Here is a 24,569-nt window from a genome sequence, read left to right on the forward strand (position 1 = left end):
TCTCTAACTCTTGTTCACATGTGTCTACTTTGCAGTGCTCGTCTCGCTCAAAGTGGTCAGCTGTTGTCCGGCGGTGGGGCACAGATCAGCCTGGGGAGGAAGCACCTGCAAAATCCGTGCCTGATAAATCCTGCATCTTTAATTTTTTTTTTTGGGGTAACAACTAAAGTAAAGTGTGTAGGCCTCCTGATTTTGACACACCACTGCAGGGCTTTGATGTAGCCCCCCTCCTCCCTCCGCCCCAACACACACATATACACACACACACATTCAGTGGTTCAGTTCAAAGCGGTTAGAGGTGGCTCTCTACTTTCAAGTTATTAGCTCCCACAGCCATTTGTGCTGATGTAGTTTGACTGAAGTGTGCAGTTTATTAACTTCATAAAAGGGACACTATTAGAGAGAGAAGAAGGCGATCGCTAGTTTCGCCTTTCAGCTTAGCAGCAGGAGGCTCTGCGGCTTTGATCTCAATCACTGCTAAATGTCTTTTGTGAGACAGTAGGAGCTGCTGGGACCAGGGCCACATCAATTATTAACTCTCTCTCTTTCTCTCTCTGCCTTTCTCTCTCTTTCTCTCTCTCTCTCTCCCTCCCTTTTCCTTTCCCTCCTGGAGCAAATGACGCATGGCGTATCTGCATCTTCCTCCTAATGGCACTGCTAAACTACATAAATTCTTTCCTCTGCTAGCTGTGACGTGCCCACACTCAGTACATCATAAGCACAGTGACTCATGGCAATTAAAGGGCTGGCAACCTACACGGACAGATTCTTATTTGGGTTTCAGGTCATCATAGACATTTCTCAAGGCTGATATGATGTTATTTTAGACTTATTTTGAACATGCTTTACGTAGGCCATGATCCACCAAGGAATGAATTATCAGCTTTATTTATTAAAAAAACATGTTTATTGTACTTTTACTTATGCCTGAGCCTTTAGTACTGTTCCCTACACTGTCAGAAAACAGGGTACTCTTCAGGTAAATGAGTTTTACCCTTGAGGGTACCACCACACTGGTGCTGTTTGTACCTTGAAAGGTTTTGTTTTCCTAAGAGTGAGTCATACACCAATCAGGCATAACATTAAAACCACCTCCTTGTTTCTATGCTCATTGTCCATTTTATTAGCTCTGCTTACTATATAGTTACACTTTGTAGTTCTACAATTACAGACTGTAGTCCATCTGTTTCTCTGCATACTTTGTTAGCCTACTTTTACCCTGTTCTTCAGTGGTCAGGAGCCCCATGGACCCTCACAGGGCAGGTATTATTTGGGTGGTGGATCATTCTCAGCACTGCAGTAACACTGACGTGGTGGTGGTTTGTTAGTGTGTGTTGTGCTGGTCTGAGTGGATCAGACACAGCAGTGCTGCTGGAGTTTTTAAACACTGTGTCCACTCACTGTCCACTCTATTAGACACTCCTACCTTGTCAGTCCATCTTGTAGATGTAAAGTCATAGACGATAGCTCATCTGTGGAAATCATTGCATGGGCTCAGAAACACTTCTGAAAATGACTGTCTGTGAAAACAGTTCATCACTGCATCCACAAATGCAAGTTTAAACTCTAAAACCATAGAAAAAAACAAGAAAAAAACATAAGTAAACAGGATCTAGAAATGCTGAAACCTTCTCTGGTCCCGAGCTCATTTAAAATGGGCTGAGGGGTAGTATAAAAGTGTCCTGTAGCCTGACAAATCAACATTTGAAATAATTTTGGAAATCATGGACACTGTGTCCTCCAAGCTAAAGACCACTCAGCTTGTTATCAGCGCACAGTTCAAAAGCCAGTATTCATGATGGTATAGGGGAGCATTAGTGTTCATGGCATGGGTGACGTGCACATCTGTGAAGGCACCATTATTGCTGAACAATATATACATGTTTTGGTAACATATGCTACCATCCAGACGACGTCTTTTTCAGGGAAGGCCTTGCTCATTACAGCAAGACAGTGCAAAACCACATTCTGCATGTGTTACAACAGCATTGCTCCACATTGAAAGAGTCCAGGTGCTAAATTGAACTGCCTGCAGTCCAGACCTATCACACAGTGATAACATTTGGCGCATAATGAAATGAAAAATATGACAAAGGAGACCCTGAACTGTTGAGCAGCTGACATATATCAAACATCAAATATATCAAAAATCAAATATATCAAACAAGAATGGGAAAATATTTCACTTTCAAAACTACAGCAGTCGGTCTCCTCAGTTCCAAATGCTTACAGAGGGTTGTTAAAAGAAGAAGTGATGAAACAAATTGGAAAACATGCCCCCGTACCAACTTTTTTGGAACATGTGGTTGGCATCAAATTCAAAATGGGCATATATTTTTCAAAAAAACAACAAAATTTGGTTTACATGATTTGCACATCATTGCATTCTATTTTTATTTACATTCTGCACAGCGTCCCAACTTTTTTGAAAAAAGAGTTGTAGAAAAATACATTAAAACTTAGATTATACCCCATTGAGTGTTAATGACTCCAGTCAACACAACTTTAAAAACAGAACTACCACTGAATATCATACAGATATATTCCCTACATAAATGTACAGTGATGCTGTTTGTACCCTGAAAGGTACTGTTTTTTTCTGAGAGGAAGTCAAAGCTGGGTGCTACATGTGCCCAGGACCAAGTTTATGGCTTTTACAATATAGTAATATTATTTGTGAAACAGGATGGGTTTTTATGTCAAATAAATGAATAATGAACAATTTCTGACCATTTTCCAAGACCCTGACAATATCCACTGCTTTGTGTATTCTCAAGCAACATATAATGGTATCCTGATAAGGAGAAAACAGGCTACAGCTAGCTAGCGTTTATTTTACTCACACTGATAGAAAGGTGTAACAGGCTGGCAGTTGGACAGTGACCACATAGTAGATACCAAAAAATTAAACTGCATACCATTTTAATAGAACTGATAAAGTGGCTAGGACCTAGCAGTGGAGTGAGAGAGCAGTGCTGCATGGCTAACCCAGATGAGCTTAGCTAGCCTATCAAAATAGAAACGCTAGCCAGCTTACTTTTAAGATAGACTAGGGAAAGGGATACGTGCAGTCCAGCAGAAAGCAACAAGCTAACACTCGTCTATCAAAATATTTGATTGAGTAAAAATATGCTTTTTACACAGGTAACAAACTGTTTTGCTTGATAGCTTAGCATTGCAAACCTACAACAAACTAGCATTTGAAGCAGTTTAACTGATGTATATACCACACAGTAGTTGTACTCAACGATTTCAGCACATATTACGAATTATCCTAATATAGTAAGTATTAATGTCCTTCAAAACATCTATTTCTTTCAAATGTACTCAGAAGTATCTGAGACATTTTAGTAGTATGTAGTGCTCTATGGTGAGAAGTCTATAGACCAAGACTAGGTCCTACATGTTGTGCTAAAACAGTATTATGTTCATCTTTATTATCCTTGTGATTCATAAAAACTGAAAACTGAAACTGTGTGTTGAAGGTCTGCATGACTCGATTTGGGAAATGCTGATTTATAGTGTTAGCTCACGACACAATTTAACCACAAGGTGTCGCTGTACTGCTCAATATGGTCACATGTCAAATCACTATTGATCAGTGGTGTCAAACTGCACTCTCAGAGGACCATAACACCGCAAGTTACTGTTCTTTCTCCCATAACACACTTAATTCAACGTTCGAAGGGTTTGATTATTAACCAGTGAGCTAATTTAGGGCTGTTAAAACAGGGGGACACTAAAGCCTGCGGTGCTGTTACCCTCTAGGAATGCACTGTGACACATGGCCTCTAGATGGAGCTACACTCCTTTAAACCAGGACACGGATACATATCTTCTACTCTTACACTATAACAGAAAATGCCTTTCTAATCTTTCTGGACTTCAAATGTTCCAGCGTAGACTATGGGCGGAGAAAGTCGCCATATGCTTTTATTCTTTTACTCTTTTTTTCTTTTTTGTTTTGTTTTTGTTTTTTGTTTTTTACAGCCGTCTACGTATCTAACACATTACATAGAATGCTGTTTAAATCTTTTTTTATTTTTTCTTTGCAAAAAATGCACATCTAAAGAAACAGCAGATACAAGCGTCCCCCACACATTTTATTCCCTTGTTGTGATATTAGTACTTATCATCGCTTTTAAGACATTAGTAAATACTTGTGTTACATTAACAAATCATTGAATATATTTTTTCTACTTAAGAGTGAAATTCAAACATTTGAAAAGTCTCATAGTGACGGTAGTGCAATTTGCCTATTTAGAAGCTCATTTAATGTAGAGCAGAAGTTCCAGCAGTTTCACTGAGAGTGTAGAGGGAAAAAAACATTAAGATTATAACAAAGTGAATAAAAAGGGTGAAATATGAAACAGACATGTCTTTGTTCCTATTCTGAAATGTCTCTAATGTAATGCTATCCCATACTACACTCTGACATGCCACAGTCAGTCTCCCCTGCAGCTGCATCATGCATCGCAACTTCGCTGCTAGTTGTAGAATTAGTGTAAGGGCTTCAGAGGAACCACCTGGTGGCAGTCTTGAACAGCGTAAAGTTACTATATTTCACTAAACAGCTCAAAGCTCATACACCTAAAAGCCTGAGGGACGTTGAACTCATACCCTCAAAACTATTCAGTGATGGTCTGAAGATCAATTGCATACATAACTATTGTAGAAAGCCTGTAGACTTATTGTAAAAGTAAGTAAAAACATTTGCATGTTACTTATCCAGTACATTTTATGTTGTATACTGGTTGTATACTGTCTTTTGTTTTATGCATTACACAGTTTGAGCTGGAAGTTGTCCAACTGGCACATACACATTAGTGCTTAATATGAAAAAGAGAAACTTAAGGACAGCCAATCAGTAACAGTGATGTCTGTGGAACACTATAACACCATTAGGCCCCGCAGTGTCATTATTTTGCTGTAAATGATATAAATAGTTGCTTAGGGCTCCTGAACATGAGGAACTATGAGGTTTACTTTTTAATATTGCTAGTATTAACACTGCCAAGGCACTAACTATTAGGGTATTTTTAAAAATCTATTTTCTTGCTGCTACTGTCAAGTTTTTTTGTAGTTTAAATTAAACTACAGCTAATAAGGTATCATCTAGTGTAAGAAGTGTTAGGCTAAGTGCCATTAAGTAAGTTGCTAGCTAGCTAGTTTGTACCTATCTATGAAAACAGTGGCCTAATGAAACACCTCTTTGTTTGACTGAACAGTGAAAAAGTTTTATGAACTGTTAAGAGACGATCATCTCTGATTTTAATGAAAAAAAACAACATATAATTGGTAAAGAAACAAACTGTCTTTATTTTTAATTAATCATACAGGCCTTTATTTTGTTAATATTAATTTAATGCAAATTATTTCTGTATATAGTATTTTTTTGTTATAATGTATTAAATAGGGGTCTGTGGGGAGCCTCCAGATACTCAAAAACACCTCTGAGGCCCTGGTCTGTTGACGTGATCATGTAGTGTAAGGTTCATCTAGCGAGTGTTCAGCTGCAGAGTAGTGCTTAACCTTAATTCAACTCATTAACTGTGGATACTTAGCAGACAAATTCATTCAGCTGTATTAGATCATGCCCTCCTGGACCACAGTCTGCCATTCCTATTTTAAGGCTGATTACAAGCTGTGTGTCAGTCGCCTCAGTTGTGCATAGACCTTTCAACTCTTCTTCCAAACTTTTAGAAGGTGAGTTTTAATTTTACCTTAAAGTGGAATTCCTATTTCCATTTAATTATGCAGAAATAAAAATTAAATTGGTGGAATTCCTCTTTAAGGATGAGAACGTGTGAGAGCCACTTTGTTGAGTTTGGAAACAGCAAGAAAAAGACATTAAACAGTTTTGTAAGGTTTATAATGAAATTAGGTACTAAGTTAATTAATGCAATTAAAGGCTCAGTGTGTTGAGTATTCACTCCAGCAGGGGGCGTGTTTAGCACGAACAGCGCTCCCTTCACCAAAACAAACAGCACGCCCCTGCTGCCCAACGGTTTTAATCAATCGTCGAGCGTGTGAATGAGGGCAATCTGGCGATCTGTTGTCGATTAGGTTAGCCTTAGAGGACCGAATCCGTTTTTTCTCGTACGACTCGTTTCCTTGAGGTGCTGTCATTCCTCTCTGAAGACCGCGATGGTGAAAAACAGCGCGGAATCCGTCGGCTCGAATTCCACAGGCGTACAGGAGGGGATGTGACGAAGTTTCGTCCAGAAAAGCTGGAAAAATAGGTGAAGTGAAGACGCCGAACGGTGAGACCGCGCTCAGCTCAGCTCACGCCCATTCGGGAGCCGTTCTCTTTGTAACGGTACTTTGGTTGCTGGGAGTCTGGTAGAGGGAGATGATTCAGAGGATACAGGGGGGCGTAGTGGTTTTTTATGAGGAGCTCGTCACCTGTTTTTATCATTGATACGTGCTTATTCTGTGTCTGCTTTCTCGCTGTTTGTGTGTCGACCTCACTGAGCGCTTTGGCTCCCACATCAACAAAGAAGATGCGGTTGAGGTCTTGGTTGTTGGGGACGCTGAGAGCCACACACACACACGCACACGCACTTTTAACTCTGCGTCTGTACTGAATAGTCTGTGTTGTATGTCGGTGTTCTCGGTATTCTCACAGAGAACGTTTGCAGTCTGTGCTCTCCGTTCTGTGATTACTGTCAACATTAACGGTTTCCACTGTAGCGCCATTGCACACCTGACTGCTCCAATGGACGCACCAAAAACGTCCAGATTTCAAGTTCATTTAAGCTAAATCATTACTGGACTGCTCAAAAGCTGGACCTTCGGGCAAACAGAGGTGCAGAAAGATGACACTACATACACAGCTGGGTCTGTAGATTTATTCCGTTCTCTGTGTTCTTATGTAAGTGTGTTCTCCGTTATGTATGTTGTCTATGCAGGGAGAGATTCATAGACCGTATAGGCAGTTTCTTTGTTTTGGCTAACCTGAAAGCATAACCCAGATTCACATGAACTGTTTTGGCACACAGTAATTGTTGGCATGGTTTACTGATGCAGGCCTTGATTCTCAGTTTTTAATCCACGCCGCAGTTCTCTTTTTGATTCGTGCGTAGTCCCGGAGAAGATCCAGTTGATATAGTGTTTTTCACAGGATCTAAAAATAGTATTTCTCTCTGTTGCATTGCAAACAGACTTAAAGACTCAAAGCCTTGCTAGTTCACAGGCCTAGGTTTATCGCGCAGTTAGGAGCTGGGATTTTACAGTAAAAGCAGGGGGGGCATAATCATCCATATTTAATGGTCTTAATCTGGGGGTCTTCCACAGTTGAAGAATGCATCAGTCCTATTTTGAAAACTAAAAATACAGTGATTTTAATTCAGCGTTTCACATGCTGCACTGCACTGAATTTAATTATGCTCTCATTGTAATGAGGCATGCAGTCGGTCAGTGTCCTTTAAAGGGCAACGTAGTATAAACATAGTATGTAAACATTGTTTAAGTTTCAAAACATACATTTCACTCAGTCCTTGCAGTCTGTGTATGGACAACATTTTTGTGATGTCACAAAAACCTAGAAATTTACATATATATCCTTAAATACCCTACAGCAGCTCCACCCATTCTCACTGGAGTTACAAGCAGTATACTCTTTATCCCAGTGGTTCTCAGTTTCAGTCCTAGGGGATTTTTGCTTGATCTCCTTGCAAGATTAGTGCTGAGACCCACCTGATTCAACTCAGTAATTAACTGATGTGTTAAAATCACTGAGTGCACAGGTTCCCCAAGGACTGATGAGCACTGATTTATCCAGTCTGATGTGAAAAGTGTGAAAAATGTCCTGTCTGAGGCAACATAACAGTTTATTCCTTGAAGTATAGTCAGCATTATTGTACCTGTTGTAGCTCTAAGTGGGATATAGCTCTGTAAAAAAATGGTGCCTGCATTTTTCTTTCGTTCTCACTATTGGCATCCTTTATTCCTGTATTATTATGTGCACTAAAGGGTCATTAAAAACCGGATTGTCAGCTACCTGTACATCTAATCCTTTAATTGGTGCACATCACTGCACAGTTGTGTTTGGATTCTAGAAACACATTGCACTTATTAAAGTTGCATGATCCCCTGTGTGCTGAATGAAAAGTATTCTCAGTGCCATCGAAGCGATGGGAGGAGGACAAAACTCGCCACCCTGGGCCACTCAGCAGGCAGCCAGCCATGACCTCTGTTGTGTAACAAGTGCAGGCAAACAACTCAAGCTCATATAACTGCCTATTATTGCTTTAAACTGCACAGCATTGGGATTTCTGATGCATGTGTACTTACACTTGCATATAGGCTTGTCTTGAGACCAGAGTTCTCATTTTCATACTGAGCATGTTGTCACAATGCTTGATCCCAAACGATGTATGTGTCATCATCTAAGCACATTGTGTTTATTGTGTTGCACATAGAGCAATATTCAAATTGTGATAGCTTAAATAATCACTGCTTTTCCGATGTACTCAGTTTATCAATACAAAACTCTAATGTTAAATTAATTAAATAGATCATTTAAACAGTGCCATATTTGGTGTGTTCTGAGAGCAAGATTAACAGTGAGATGAGGACATACAATATGCTCTAACATTCGTCTCACTGGTCCTTATTTGTCAAAGTTGTGGATAGTCAAATCTGATCATACAACGAGCACATGCAGATTTCACTGGCAGTTTTATTATTCATCAGTTTGATCTTTGGCTTATCTGTACGGTCAGAATCACATCTGGTGTGAGTGCAAGTAAACTTGAGCGTAATAGTTTAACAACCTGAAAAAATACTTGATTTGTGGTTAACTAACCAAACCTTTATCAGAATCATCTCTAATAACAATAAGTATAAAACTAGAAACGAACAATAATGCTAACAATTTATGCACGTGGCTGTCAAGTACAAAAGTGGTTGTTCTTATTTTACATGCACATTGGTATAAACAAATGCTGCAACTAGTTTGTGTTCCATTTAAAGACACATTACACATTGTAAAATTTGTTTCAATGTTTATTCTTAAAAAAATAAGAGTTTAGAACGTAACCCACATTATTGTTTTGTTAACTCACTATTAGAAGTTCAATGAACTCAAAATTTTAAGGCAACCAGGTTGCTTACTTTTTTATGTTAAAACATTTTTGTCATTTTTACAGTGCACTTTTTTATAATACTGACACCATCTAAAAATAAACAATACAAAACACTGCTAGTGCAGAAGCATCTTATACACTGCTACAATAAAATGTTTAAATAATGCAAATATATGTTTTATATGTAATTTTTTAAATATGTTAAAAATGATCATACTACACAATCACATCATTGTTCCAGCTTAAATAAACTAAGATGTTTTGTTTCACATTTTATTCTTTCTAGTGATAATAATTTTAACCCTACAAAGGTTGGTCAGTAGGGAGAGCAGTGAACTTAACCACATACTCCACCTGCAAGCACCGCTATCGGCTCACGTGCCGCTGAATGCTGTCGTTGTCAAAACTTGTATGTTTCAGATGGACTAATGGACACACCACTGTCTATTCAACTCAAATTAGAGTGTTTAGTCTGGTGCATCTACCTAATATTCAGAGTAATGTTTTATGTTGAAGTATTTGCTGAAAGTTTCACTGTAAAGCTGGAGCATACAAAGGAAAAGATGTTATCTGAATGTGTTAAAACCTCCAAATATCTGGAGCTGTGTAGTATTAAGCTGTTAGCTTGATGCTAATTCATGAGAAAAGCCATTAGGACATGGAAATTATTATGGTAGAAGAGGATAAACAAATACTACTGATGCACATGTCCAAGCACTGCTATATCGTGATATAATGTGATATAATGATATCTCAAATGTACGGTATTATCTATTGTGGTATTCATGTTTTATATCAGTACATGCCTAACTACTTAGCAGTACTAAAAAAGCACTGACTGTGCAACACTTCTTGCACATGTAGTGTCCATCTATATCTGTCAGTCAGTAAATGGTTGTGTGTTTGTTGTGACTTATGTTTTCAGTACTGTGTTTTGCTCCTCCATAGGTTCTTGGGAACCATGAGGCATGACATGCCGCTGTGGCCCAATGCGGACACGGTTGCGGGGGGAGATTGAATGCTGCTGAAGTCTCAAGGTGAGCTCCTTCACCGGGAATCTGAACTTGTATTGATCTGGGGCCCGGCTGACCTCGCATGGGCTGAACTGATCTGCTGATTTATGAGTCCAGGCTTTCGTTCCAGCTCTTCCTGCTGTCTTGCCATGATATGCTGGTCTAATGCCACTGTGTGCATATCAGCGTGGGGCAGACAGTAGAGCTGCATGGGGTGGCAGTTATTAAGTAATTATTCAGTAATTACTATGAGACTAATATGTAAGTCATGTAGTGATGAGAATGAGGAATTGAAGTGTGGGATACAGGACACTACAGTTTAATGGGTTAAAGAGTAGATTGTCATGCCAAGAGCTAATACATCTACATACTACAATGAATTAGTTTAATTTAAATTCTCTCTCTCTTTGTTAGGCTAGGTCGTCCTATATTTGCCACACAGTGCAGTGCAAACATAGTCGTGGTGCTAAATGTTGAAGCAGGATGTTGAGAAACGCTGCTGTCATTGTGTCATTGTTGGCTTCTACTATTGCTTTATTTAAAATAAAAGCACTGGGGGTGTCTACAGCTCAAGGCCCTGACTGGCTGGTGCTGTCAGGTAATCTGTGTTATAGTTTATTAGTGCATCACTAAAATAAACAAGACAGAGGTCCAGATCAGAACAGTGCGCATTTGGAGTTTCTTAGTATTAAGTGCTGACTCAGTGAATGCTGTAGCAGCCGACAGGTGCTGTTTGCTGTATGTGTCAATATAGGTGTATTTACATGCTCAGAAGCTCCGTCCACAGAGCAGTATTGACTCTCTGGTAAATATTTTATGTTAAAATGACCACAATGCTTGGATTTTTTAGTTATACTCCAGTCGGCTGTCTAGACTCCTGTGTGTAAGCACTTTTGTGTGCACTTTTGTTTTGTCAAGCTAAATACTAGCTCACCATTAGCATTCAGTTACCAGCTGCACATTCCATTAGCCTTTTTAGAGCAAGATATACAGTCCTATGCAAAAGTTTGAATATTTTGTTGATTTTCTACATGAAAAAAGTTAACACATTCCACAGGGAACAAACTTAAATATGGTATTTCTCTGCAAACTTTACAGCACACCTTCTATTTATTTGCTGAGTTTAATATCGGAAAAAAATAAAACATGAAATATAAAATGTTTTTCCTAATTTATTAATTTCAGCCGTTGTTCTCAGTAGAGGATGTGTTAATTCATTTTCACTTAGAAAATCGACAAAACATGCAATTTGTAAACTTTTGCCAGATTAAGACCATTGTATAACTATAGTTATAAAACTTATTCTAGTTATAAAACTTATTCAAGAGTGAACTGAAGCAGTTTGTAAGAAGTAAACAAGATATCTTTGCATTTTTGCAGACAGACATACCACCTTGTTTCTCATTGGGCTGTTATTGTAGCACTATTTATATAGCAATATGCAAAAATGATGATCTGTTGTTGATCTGTTGTCAGTCAAATGGTCCCTTTTTGTTAAATGAGCCTTCTTGACTCTTTGCCGATAGTCAGTCTTGAGACTATTATGTGGGCAAGCATGTGTGTGTGACATGATCATTGACTCTGGTGCATCTATCACATGGTAGGATTTCCTTGTCTGTGACAAAAAAAAGTAGGGGTGGGCACAGCGATATGGAAATATAATATCACGATACTTCAGGACATTTTCTTGATATATGATGCATTACAATATTTAGTGTTTCTAAGGTTTGACAAGTCGGTTAAGTTTGATAACCAGTGGTGCTACAATTTAAATGGTGTTCTTAAAAAAGTTTATTGTGATGTTATGTGATGTAACAGATGGTGATGACGATAAACATTGTCTTATTGCCCACCTCTGCACCATCCATCCATCCATCCATCATCTAAACCGCTTATTCTTCTGGGTCACCTCTGCACCATGTATTTTTTAATTCTGTTTATAATTACCACTATTTCATAGCTTATTAAAGGGCCCATGGAAAACCAAATTTCCCGTTTTGAAAAAGTTTGAAGTTTGATGTAGTATGTAAACATTGTTAAATTATCAACCTACACTCTCCAGTCCATGCAATCCATGTATGGAAACTAGTTGCAAAAACAGTCCATATTGAATTCACTGTTGTCATGATGTCACGAAAACCAATGATTAGGAACACCTCCTTGTTTGTGTACTCTTCTTGTTCATTTTCTCAGCTCCACTTACCATATAGGAGCACTTTGTTGTTCTACGATAAAAGACTGTTGTCCATCTGTTGCTCTGTGTACTTTGTTAGCCCCCTTTCACCCTGTCTTTAGTTGTCAGCACCTCACAGGACCACAACGGAGTAGGTATTATTTGGGTGGTGAATCATTCTCAGCACTGCAGTGACACTGATATCGTGCTGCCATATTTGGTGTGTGTTGCACTGGCACAAGTAGATCAGACACATTGTTGCTAATAAAGTGCACAGTGAGTGTATATTTGAATGTTCAACAGTTTAGCTCCGCCCATTCATGCTGAAGCTACAGTAAGTGTTTCAGTCTGGACTGTTTTTTGAATGAAGCGCAGTATGGTGCAGCCAGTCAGAACAGAGCTCATTTACATACCATAAAGGCAGAGTAACAAAATTAGCTTGTTTCAGGTAGATGATAAAAAGAGATTGGCAAGTGGTCACATAAAAATGAATTATGACTTATTCTTGGTACATAAAATGATGCATACTTTATAGGTGAATCTCAGAAGAAAAAAATATACAAGCAAAATATAAGTAAATATAAGATATGGACTCTAAGCTAGGCGTCACTGACAACATTCATTAGAAACCCTTCTACTTGACTTTAATTAAGTCTCTTTGAGGCATTAACTTGCGTTGTCAAAGTAAGTCATTTTTATAGTGTGTAGTAGAGAAACATCAACATAACCTTAGTTTTCTATATTCATTGTTTATGCTACTTTTTTCCTATGTCTGTTCATGATTTTAGAAACAATTGCACCTGCCCTTTCTGTCAAACATTAGAGTGGTGTTTAAGCCAAGCATCCTAAGCCCTGATGATTTCCTGCCTGTAAATTTACATATAATCATAACTCAACCATGTGATGTGGTTTGAACACAGCTTTTAACAGCTGATACTTCCCTCAGCAGGAAGCACTCAAGCAATATCCCTTAGATCTTGGATATTTGTTTATATACTGTGGAGAAAAGACAGTGTGGAACATGCAAGTGGAATTTGTTTGTCTAACAGGCCGTTCTGTGGTTTCTCACTGTCCCTGTGGACGAGGTTATGTGTAGGAGCGCAGGTTTGCGTTCTCCAAGCAGAAGTAACTCAGTTTCATCAGAGCTGGGCCAAATTTAGGCCGAAAGCTTATACCCGTGCTGATCTCTACCCTCCTACTTTCAGTGCTTGTGAGAAGCTCAATCTTTCCTCAGTCTCTTGCTCCCTCTTCATCTCTGCCTCTCCCTCTCTATTGTATTTCGATGATCAGATTAAGTTCCAATCCATTTTGCACACATTCAGATCTTACAGGCGCATGGATTTGTCTGGTTCTGTCAGCTTTTTGGTTCATTTCGGGTCTGCCCTACTAAGTTATGAGACACATCTTCATCTTCCCACCTGTTATCCACATGTTATATTAACGCTCTGCTGGAGAATGGTGATGAAGTTACCATGACACTTAAGAAGTGCCACTGCATTAGACCAGCCTAGCTAGTGGAGATGAGTGGTGAGGGATCATTGTCAGTATGAAGAATTATTGTCTGAGCAATCATCCACTGTCTGAGCACATCAATGTAGAAATAATGCTATATCAGCGTTTCTTAAACCTTCTCCTGGCAGCTCACAGTACTGCAAGTATTCCTTGACTCAACACAGCTGATCCAGGTATGTTGGGGCAGGGAGTATTTGAACTGTGCAGCGCTGTGCCCTGCCGGGAGTAGGATTAAGAAGCACTGCTCCAGAGGAGTCTTGTGGTTTATACAACAATGTGAACTCCCCAAGTTCAGTGTTTCTCAACCATGGGGGTGAGTTGCAAGTGGGTGATATACTCTATAATTTTTCCAAAGGTGTGAGTTTTACCATAACCTTTATGTTGTTATGCCACAAACACTCACAGATAATGAAGCGTACAATGCGTTCGGTTAGGATATTTAGCTCAGTGTAGTCTGTGCTAGGATTAGCGCGTTCAGCTGAATGCAGTCTGGGATGTTTTAGTCACGTTTCAATAATAAAAATGAAACCGCAAGAAAAATGTAAAGTCTCATGGAGTTGGCCTTTGGCCCACTCGCTGCACTTCTGTTTCATTTTGCACTGCCTGCGGCACCTTCCTTGGATAGTTACATCAGATGACACCACAGGCTCGAGGCCTTATCCTTGCATTAAAGGGGAATTCCACAGATTTTTTGAACTTTTTTTTTCAGAACTTTTTGAATAAATTCATTGTTGTGATGTAGACAAAGTCATTCAGAGTGGTTTGATGTAAAATGGCTCATTGTAGAGATTCTTTACTCAGATTTCTTTACAGTGGTGTTGATAGGAACCAGGATCATGATGTCTACAACACAAATATAGCCATTTTACTTTGTATCCAAAACCACCAGTGAACCTACATGTGTCTTCTAAGTTTTTATATAAAATGTTGAAAAAAAAAGGCGGGGGGTGCTGTTTTGCTTTACAACACCTTGCATGTACCCCTCCACCATGATTGGATTAAAATAAATGGATTAACAAGTTGTTTCAGGCCGAAACTTTATCAAAAAACTAGAGTCAAACAATATCTCAGGCATCAGGCAGCGTATTTATAAACATTTCATGTAATAATTTTCAGTGAGGGCGCTTCGCGAGGTGGAAGTCTGGTTCCTGTCACCATTACTGTGAATAATTCTGAACAGTTTCTCTAGAGTGGAGCATTTCACACCGAACCACTCTGAAAGACTTTGCTTACACCTTAACCATTCAGTTATGTAGAAATTGATGGAATTCCTCTGTACTAGAAAATCTGCAGGGTAATAGCTGCTACTGAGAGTGTGAATGGCTTGCAGTATTCACCGGACTCCAGCAGTGCCTGACGGATGTACGTATCTTATAAATGGTTTTTCAGGGGTCCTGTAGTAAATGCAATGGTTGTCCATAGAACCATTAATACTTAAAGAGCCATTTGAATGCATAAATTGTTCTTTGCATAGTCAAATAGATCTTCTCTGTGATGGAAAACCGGTATATGGTTCTTTGAAGAACCCTTTTAAAAATGGTTCTACGAAGCAGCGTTCCACTATTACAAGTCAAATAATATTTTTTTAGTACAATATAGAACCCTTTTTGCTAAGAGTGATGTAGATGTAAGCACTAGTGTAAGGAACGCACGTATGAGACAAATGACTTGAGAAATTCCAACATAAAAACAACATTTAGTAGCTGTTTTTGCTTGGCTCTGAGAAGCCGCTGCATGCTTATGCATATGTGCTATATATTGTTCACTTTTGTTTTTATGATTTTTCGCAATAAAAATATCTAAAACTTACTTCAGCTGCTAAATATGGTAGATATAAACTGAAGTAAAGGCATGTGTGCACGCTGAGTTATAGAAGCAATAGAGCAATAGAAGTCTCTATCCGACATGGTTGGAGGAAATGTGCAGCAGCACTTAGTCAAGCAGCAAACTGTAGTAGCTAATAAATTACACATACTGTCTGGTTCAGAATGTGACAAAAGATTGTGAAAAAGGTGTTGGACGTTTGCAGATATCCTTGTATATTTTAAAACTAAAGCCAGAATTCAATAGATTATTCTTGTTTCATTGTCTTGTTAGTTAGCAGTGCCATCTTCCTTGCACTTGGTAGCCTTATGTGGTAATGCTAACTCCTGGCCTGGAACATACAAGGGGGAGCAGTAGTGGTAGCAATGTAGCATATCTTTTTTCTGGTATTATGAAGTCCATGTCCCCTCCATGGAACAATGTGAAGAAGAATGTAGTGCAATGGTCACCAACCCTGGTCATAGAGAATGACCTTCCTGCTCATCTAGTTCCAACGACAGTCTACCTCACCTGCTCCAACTAATTAAAGTCCATCTCCAGGGTGAGGGCTGGTGACCACTACAGTAGTGTGTTTCAGGGAGAAATGTGAAGATGTTTTGTGTAGTGTGCTTTAGGAGAAGTGGCGGCACGGTGGCGCAGTGGGTAGCGCTCTCGCCTCACAGCAAGAATGGCCTGGGTTCGATTCCCGGGTGGCCAGGGTCATTTCTGTGTGGAGTTTGTCTGTTCTCCCCGTGTCTGCGTGGGTTTCCTCCGGGTACTCCGGTTTCCTCCCACAGCCCAAAAACATGCAGTCAGGCTGATTGGACATGCTGAATTGCCCCTAGGTGTGAGTGAGCGTGTGATTGTGTATGTGTGTCTGTCTGCCCTGCGATGGACTGGCGACCTGTCCAGGGTGTATCCTGCCTTCCGCCCAATGACAGCTGGGATAGGCTCCAGCACCCCACCGCGACCCAGAAGGATAAGCGGTTTAGATGATGTATGTATGTATGTATGTATGTATGCTTTAGGAGAAATGCAAAGAAGCTGGAGTATGTTTCAGGGGTGAGTCAAGAGGGAGGGGGTCACAAACCCAAACCTACATTATGGGGGTGGGACGATATCATTACTCAGAAAGGTTTAGAAGCACTGCCCTAGTTTATACAACAGTTGCCTCTCATTTGCGACAGTCGTAGGACAACTGAGCTGGGTCTCTCTGTCATGCTGTGAAGACAGAGTGCTCTCTCAGAATGTGGTCCAGGGTAGGCGCTTTCTTTTCTATTACTGAGCCTTGATGTCAGGACTGTAGAGCTTAGAATCCACCTTGGAGAATGGATTAGCCTTGTGTCCCCAAATGAGGGTACGTTTTTTTAACTATCTGCACAGATTCTGAACTTATTAGCCTTTCTGTCTGGATCTTTCATTCTGGCTCTCCAGTGTCATACCTCCCTGCCCATGTCCGCAGATAAGGAGGTTTAGTACATCAGGTTTAGTACACCAGTGAACATGGTTCTCTGGCCTCACACCAGAAGAAAATGAGGTGCTCTCTGCTTCTAATCTGTCTCAGTTTCCTCATAAAGCGCTACAGGCCAGTATATATTAAAGCAGGTTACGTTTTGAGGGGCTGGCAAGTCTCTCCTCAGAGAAACATTCAGAAATGTGGGAGGTTAGACAGTTTTCTATGGCTGGACAATGGTTAGCTGCTTTGCTTTTTTATCCCCAGGGGTTACATTATTATAATGTCTAGTGTAACAATATAACAATGTTTGGCATTGTTAGAATGTAACAATAGGATTATTCATAAATGGAAGAATGAAAGAAAGCTGTGTTTGTCAGTATTTTAATATATTTCTGTAAGGTCAAAGATAATTTAGGCTTTAAGTTGACATATTTACTGAAAAACTGCTGTATACAATGTAGATACTATTGTAGTAAATTAGGATTGGAGCTAAACTCTGCAGGGTGGTATATTTCCAGGACCAGGGCTGGGAACCTGATCTAAAATCTCTAAGGTTTAAGATGGTCTAAGATGATCTAAGGCAGGGGTGAACAACTGCAGTCCTGGAGAGCCGGTGTCCAGCACAGTTCAGTGATTTACCTGCTTACATCTGATCACACTCTTCTATTAATTGCCAGGTTTAGTGGGTATATTTGCGTAGGCAAACTGTGCTGGACACTGGCCCTCCAGGACCGGAGCTGTGCACCCCCCGATGTATGGTTTTGCCCAGAGCTTAATAAAATAATTTTATACTAGCTTGTTGAATAATACATTGATTTTTTTTAAGCTTGACTATGCGGTTCTCTCTGAAGTTTGCTGCTTGCAAAGTAGGCCAGCAAGACAACAACAGCCATGTCACCCTCGAACGATCTTCTCTGTTCAGCCGTTATATTTGACAACTCCTCTTTTTTCACTCTCCCTTTCCCTCCTTCCACTTGCCACACACGGTTTAATTCAGGCACCTCCTAGCTTTTTCTCTACTATCTCTCATTCTGGGAGCTATACTGTTTATGTAAAGCCTTGCTCAAGCAGCCTTTATTCCTGCCACCTTTCTGAGTAACAGAAATTCTAATTTTATTCTTTCCTCTGCAGATATCCTAATAGTTTTTATTCTCAGCTGACCCTCGTCGCTCTCTCCCTCATCCTATAACTGATAATATGATTACAGCTGCTTTTAACAGTTTTCTTTTTTGTTTTCTCCAATATATCCAAGTGTTACTTAACGTCACCTAAAGTTTCTTATTTTTGGGGAAAAGGAGAAATGTTGCTTTTTTAAGCACTTTCCCTCTACTTTCTTTTCTTCCTACTCAAAACTAATTTGTTGATAAGTTGACTTGCTCAGCTGTGTTCTTAAAATGCTGTCAGTTGGCAAAACAGAAAGAAACAGCATGCAAATCTCTGGGAGTTCTCACAAACAAGAAGAAAAAACAGTAATTGATTGTGGGTGTTGGTACGAAGTTCAGGCGGATGTTGGCATGACAAGTGTATTTCCGAATATCAACAGAGTCACAGATGTTTTGATAGACATCTGGTTGCAAATGGATTCGGAGCAGTGGAGCTCTTTATTTCTGCTATGCATTCATCCATCCTTCAATCCATCCGTCAATCCATCCATTCATCCGTCATTTCAGTCTAGACGTTATCAGGACTTTTTCCTAGTGCACTTTTCCTGCACTACAGAAAAATAAATGTGCTTTCTAGCAGTGCAGTCTATATGGCTGTCTGATCTTATTTGCCAATAAATGGGATAAATTCTTAAAGTAATATAAATTATAAAATGATAATTATCAGTTCCATGTTGAATTTACTGTTGATAATTAAAATCGTAACTTGGTAGTGCATTTTTGCTTGCGGATGCACTGATGCGTAGTCCCCAGTGAATGGACATTTCCATTCTTTTCAAAGACACTTACAAGCCTGAAACTTTAGAGGTAAATTCTACGTATTTTTCATTATTTCTATATAATTCAGTCTCCGAAATGTAAACAAAGTCCCCAAGAGTAATTTACACTAATTGCTATGTTAAGTTAGTGCCAAGCTAATAATGGTGTACATTTACTTTTCCACTCTGGGTGTAATAGTTATTATGGCAGCTTTCCCAAACTATTCCATACCATACCATAAATCATGGATACTTGAAGGTTGTATCTTTACTTTGTACATTGCAGTTTATGGCAGATACTTCAGTTAATATTTCCACTTGAAGTCTGAGTTGGAATGTTATTGGAGGAGCCTGTTAGCCTGTTATTTAGAATCTGCCTAGGTCAGTGCTGGTCATTCTAGACGTAGTTAACCAAAACTGTGTCCTTACCTATGGTACTTTTAGTATGGTTTTGGGCCTCTTACTGATCTTGGCTGATTCTGAGTCAGCAGATGTTTGCACCAATTTACTGTTTTTATTTTGACAGAACTGTTAAATTTTTCTGATGTAAATAATGTGAGGCAGGTAATTGTATTTTAATGCTGCTGCTACAGTTATAGCAAAATGTTGTAGCATAATTATGTATGACTCGTTGAGGTAAATAGCCAGTTGCCTCTTATTTTCAATGTAGCATTTTATTCATGTTATTTAAATAGGCAGCTGATTTAAATTTGTGTATGGCTGGGCTGTAAAGAAATCGGAATCAGCCATAAAAAATCGGTGCATTCCTAATCACTATCTATAATAGTAGTCACTTGTGTCTTGTCATGTCAGATTTAGCTGTGTCATGGCTATGTTCATTTACTAAATGACCATTATAATCTGCCTTAACATTAACTAGACTATATATGGAGTATTGTGTGAAAACCATGGGTTATGGTATCTGTATCACTTACGACGAGGTTACTTATTGGCTGAGAACGTCAATATTCATGTGTCCCAAGTACTTTGACAGTAATGGTTTATGCTGAATTGAGCAGTTGTAGTTCAACAAGCTGTAATAATGTGCTACATAGTGATGTGTGTTTTACTGGTTAATGCTGCTGGGACAAGAGCTGCTCATTCATGCCTCCACTACATTGGCTGTGTTTACATGCAGTGATTTTTGCCAATCCAATGGAATTCATTCCGATTATTGATTAGAGATGTTTATGTGCACTCCCTACTCAACAATCTGATGAAAATCTCCATTACAAGGAATCGGATCTAAAATTATGTGCATACATAGAGTATCACTTAGTGTAGACGTTACCATGGCAACGAGCATCACCTGAGTCTGGTCAAAGTGAGACGAGCAGCAGTTTGTTATCTGAGTTTTCGGTTGCCGTGCTTGGGTTCTTAATTGCGTTAAAATTATGTTAGGAATGTGTACTTGTACTTCACATGTCCTGCAACGTTCTGAACAGCTTATTATTGCGAGCTTTAAGGCCATCCATCCTGCTAACTATTTTTACGTCTTTTCAAATGTTTGAAGCATAAACTTTGTCTCCTCTGCAGACCATGTTCTGGCATCCACCGTGTTGAACGTTATAATTTTCTGTTATGATGTAAATGCAAATAATCTATCTGATTGGAAATGTAATCAGATACAGGCATTTACACGGCTATTATTCTGATGTTTATTGGATTATTTACCGGATTACCCTCCTCGTTTAATCAGATAGAAGTTGTATTCGTAATGGCCTCAATCGAACTGGTCTATTCCGATTGAGGTGTATGCATGAATGTGTTCTATTTCGACTGAGCTATTAGTCAGATTATTAATGGATTATTAGGCTGCATGTAAACGTGGCTATTGAGACATGTCAGCCTACCTTCTCTTCCAGAAGTTTCCTTTTTGACAAATATTTGAATGCATCAGGTGGCTGATCTCTGCTTTGGACGCGACTATAGGTGCCCTCCTATGCTGTCATTTGGACAGCTAATTGTATGCAGAGGTGGCCTTTCTTTCATTACTTTCTTTAATGTATTATGCTTATTTTTGTACAGGTACGTCACTAAGCAGTAGCCCCCCAATCGCTCTGCTCAGAGATGTGGAGCTTTCAGTGTCTGGTTTTCCACATTACACAAAAGAGCATAATCAGTGGAATTGTGATAGTCTGTTGATCAGTTAGCATGTAGTCTCCTAGCCAGGAAAAAACTGATTTGAAAATCTTTAAAAAAACCAATTTGCACATTTATATATTATATATATATATTATATATATTAATTATATTATATATATTAATATTATATATTATATATTTATATATTTAGCATGGCTACCTTTTATATATTATATTAATAATCTTAACATGTTCTGTGCAGTTCCTTTCGTGGTCTTTTGTAGTTTTTCCGCATAGTCTCTCAATATAGACCTCAGTGCAGCAGTGCCCATCTCTATTACAGCAACCTCCGCCTTGCTCTATAGGAACTTGGTCTGATTGGTAATTACATTCAGGAAATTCCCCATTATGGGACCACAATAACACAGCATATGAATACCACCCTACCGAGGAAGGGCTTTTGAGAAATCTCATGTAGAGTATGTGGGTGTGTGCATGGAAAAGGCTGGAAATCTCATTGGGAATTTCCTGGAATAGCTCAGTGCTTCCTAGTCGAGGACATTGCCCTCTCTAACCCTACTTCCTCGCCTTGCAGCTCCCCAGACAGCTATTATATAGCCACACAGCTGTGATGCGTGGTTAACTACCCACATCCTCCAGCGCTGTTACACTGCTGAGTATGACTTGGCCTTGCTCATTGTAGCCCCATATAATAGGGCTAATAAGCTAATGCGAAGGTAAAAGGAGTCCATTGAATGTTATGTCAGAGTACAGGGTACAGAGTGCTATAAAAGATTGAAGGTATATTACAAAGCTAATGCCGTTCTACAGCAAATACCAATAGATATTTCTGTTTAAAACAGTATTAGTCATGAATGATGTATATCTGAGTCAAAATGTCAGAAGCTGCAAAGATTATTAGCTCTTAGGACTGGGTAAGTGTCTGCTTTGGCTCTCTGTTGGATTGATGTTTGAGAGCTATCACTGGTTCCTGTGAGAGCTGTTTACTTCACTGATTACCTGCGTCATCAATGCGTCCCTCCCTCTCTGCTTAATTAAACTCGATTACCAGTTTTAAAAAAATAACAATAACAGGACTTGTGTTTACCGTAATATTATGTGTAGTAAGACTGTATTATTATTACAATAATGATGTTTTATCACAACATACAAAATAATGATAATAACAATCATAATTATCGTAACATTTAATAATCTAAGCAGATATGTTACATATTTTGTTTAGTAACATAAATAATGTGGTGACATATCATGGGACATCGATAGACTGATGTTCACTTTCTATCCATGTTTTATCAAATAATGCACTATATGTCTAAAAATTCAGACACGGCTTCTAATTAGTTAATTCAGCTACTTTAAGGTGCACACATTGCTGGCACAAGTGTCACAGTTTGATTAATCTCTATAGAAAAGCATTACTAAATAGAATGAGACAGTCTGGAGCACCTGCAGATCACCATACCTCATGCCAAGTGTCAGCTAGAGGGGTATAAAGCCCCCAGCATTTGGCCGTGAAGCAGTGGAAATGTGTTTATTGGGGTGATGGAGCTCCATCAGATACCTTTGGGAAGAGCTGGAATGGTGTTATTCAACATCAGTATCTGACCTCACTACTGCTCCTGTAGCTGAATACACTCAAATCCTCACAGCAATGTTCCTACATCTATTGTAAAGGCTTTGCAAAAGAGTACAGGCTGTTACTGCACTACAGGAGTGTCAATCTCCCTATTAATACCCTTGATTTCAGAAGAAGCAAGGTAAGGTCTTTTTAAAGGCTATCTTGTTTATATTTTGTAGTGTTTGGTACACAATGCATAGTATTGTTATTGTTTAGTCAATTATTATTGTTTCAGCTTTTTAAAAAGTGCCATTTTTGACCATCTTATTGACCGAAATATCAGTGCATCTGTAGTTATAGCTCTTTAATTTGTTTTAATAACCATTTTTCATCATCATTTTTGTTCTCTCCACGTATTTCTTCGACTGTCCTTACTTTCTGCTTTCTGAAGAAAACATAGCTGTGGCTCTGTCTCTCGATGACTTTTCATCTCCTATTCATATCTCATTCATATTCTTAGTTTGAACTGAGCCCTATTGGTATCTATTTTTCACATCTCGCTCAGCAGAGGTGGAGAATCCTCCTACAGAGTATAGCTTCCTTGCAGTTTTTTCCCCTACAGCTCTCCATCTGCCTGCAGAATGATCCTGTGTGTGTGAGCTGCATTAGTGCCTGCTGTCTGCTCCTGTGGTCAGCCTATCTACATTACCATGTCTACCTCCTACACACACACGCAGTGGCTGCTATGGGCCAGTGCCTCAGGCAGTCTGAGAAGGCATTTATAAATTGAATTTCAGTTGATATTCACAAATACTGTAAGGGATATTGTACTGTAAATGCCATTAGTTACTGGAGTTAAAAAAAGTATTTTGCCAAATTGCTTGTTTTATTTCCACTTTTGTTCACAATTTAGTCATGGTCAATTTCCAGGTAGAACCAGTCTGAGGTCCATCAGTATGCCTTTGTAGGGATAGCCCTTTTGCACTGGGTAGAACTTCCAATTCTGGTGGAAATACATTACGCAGTAGTGGAATGACAGGGAATCTTTTAGTTCACAATAAAAGGATTTGAACCCACAATCTTGTGGTCATAGAGGAAATATACAGTTTCTAGAATTTGTTCAGTATTATTATCTCTGGCAGTATTATACTTGTATTGTTCTTTACATTGCAAAGAACCATCAGTATCCAACACAACCCCATCAAAGCCACCCCATCAGAACAACGCTGTCTTCAGCATGTCACTGGACGCAGGTGTCAGAGAGGGTCACATGGTGATGTGGCCATTGACAGCACTGTTGTCTACTCTTGTGCTCAGTGCTCCCTCCAGTGCATTTAATGCTGCTCACCCATTAATAAGAAGATTAAATAAAAGATCCCCTGAGCAACTTTTACAGAGTCAGACAAGCGGAAAGAAAGCTTTAGGCAGGGGGCATGTTACTAAGCAAAATGCATTCAGGCAGTTATAAACATCATACACAGCAAGCTGTTCTTTTTATGTTAATGGTGGACCATGTCTGTGCAGAGCATTTTAAAATGGTTTGTTTTGTTTGGGAAACCCCCAAAGGCGGCCTTATTAATTCTGCGCTTCATTTGTTTAGGTGAAGTTGACTGGCTAACTAGCGTTCCTTAGCGCATGCTGACCCTTTGCAAAGAAACTGAAATTGTGGCATAGTTCTGTAATGTTTATATGGAATGATTAAGATATGTTGTTTGACCACCAGGGAAATACCAACCATGTCTCGAATCACCAGTGCTGCTGGAATAATGTAAACTCCAGCATCACTGCTGTGTCTGGTCCACTTGTACCAGCGCAACACACACTAACACTCCACCACCATGTCAGTGTCACTGCAGTGCTGAGAATGATCCACCACCCAAATAATACCTGCTCTGTGGTGGTCCTGTGGGGGTCCTGAGCATTGACGAACAGGGA

At 39.3% G+C, this 24,569-nt stretch overlaps 1 protein-coding gene across 5 annotated transcripts in view; it reads left to right on the plus strand.

The window, feature by feature from the left end:
* The first annotated feature begins 6,014 nt into the window (after positions 1 to 6,014).
* The window catches only part of tex2 (testis expressed 2), a 43,116-nt gene continuing 24,561 nt past the window's right edge, over positions 6,015 to 24,569 (plus strand). For 2 of the 5 annotated variants that reach the window (XM_036589666.1, XM_036589670.1), the window contains exons 1-2: positions 6,015 to 6,263; positions 10,038 to 10,126. The gene's annotated coding sequence lies outside the window, so the exon portion shown is untranslated. The other 3 variants (XM_036589667.1, XM_036589669.1, XM_036589668.1) reach the window with 3 other exon arrangements.

This window comes from Colossoma macropomum, unplaced genomic scaffold, assembly GCF_904425465.1.
Source record: "Colossoma macropomum unplaced genomic scaffold, Colossoma_macropomum, whole genome shotgun sequence".
NCBI lineage: Eukaryota > Metazoa > Chordata > Actinopteri > Characiformes > Serrasalmidae > Colossoma > Colossoma macropomum.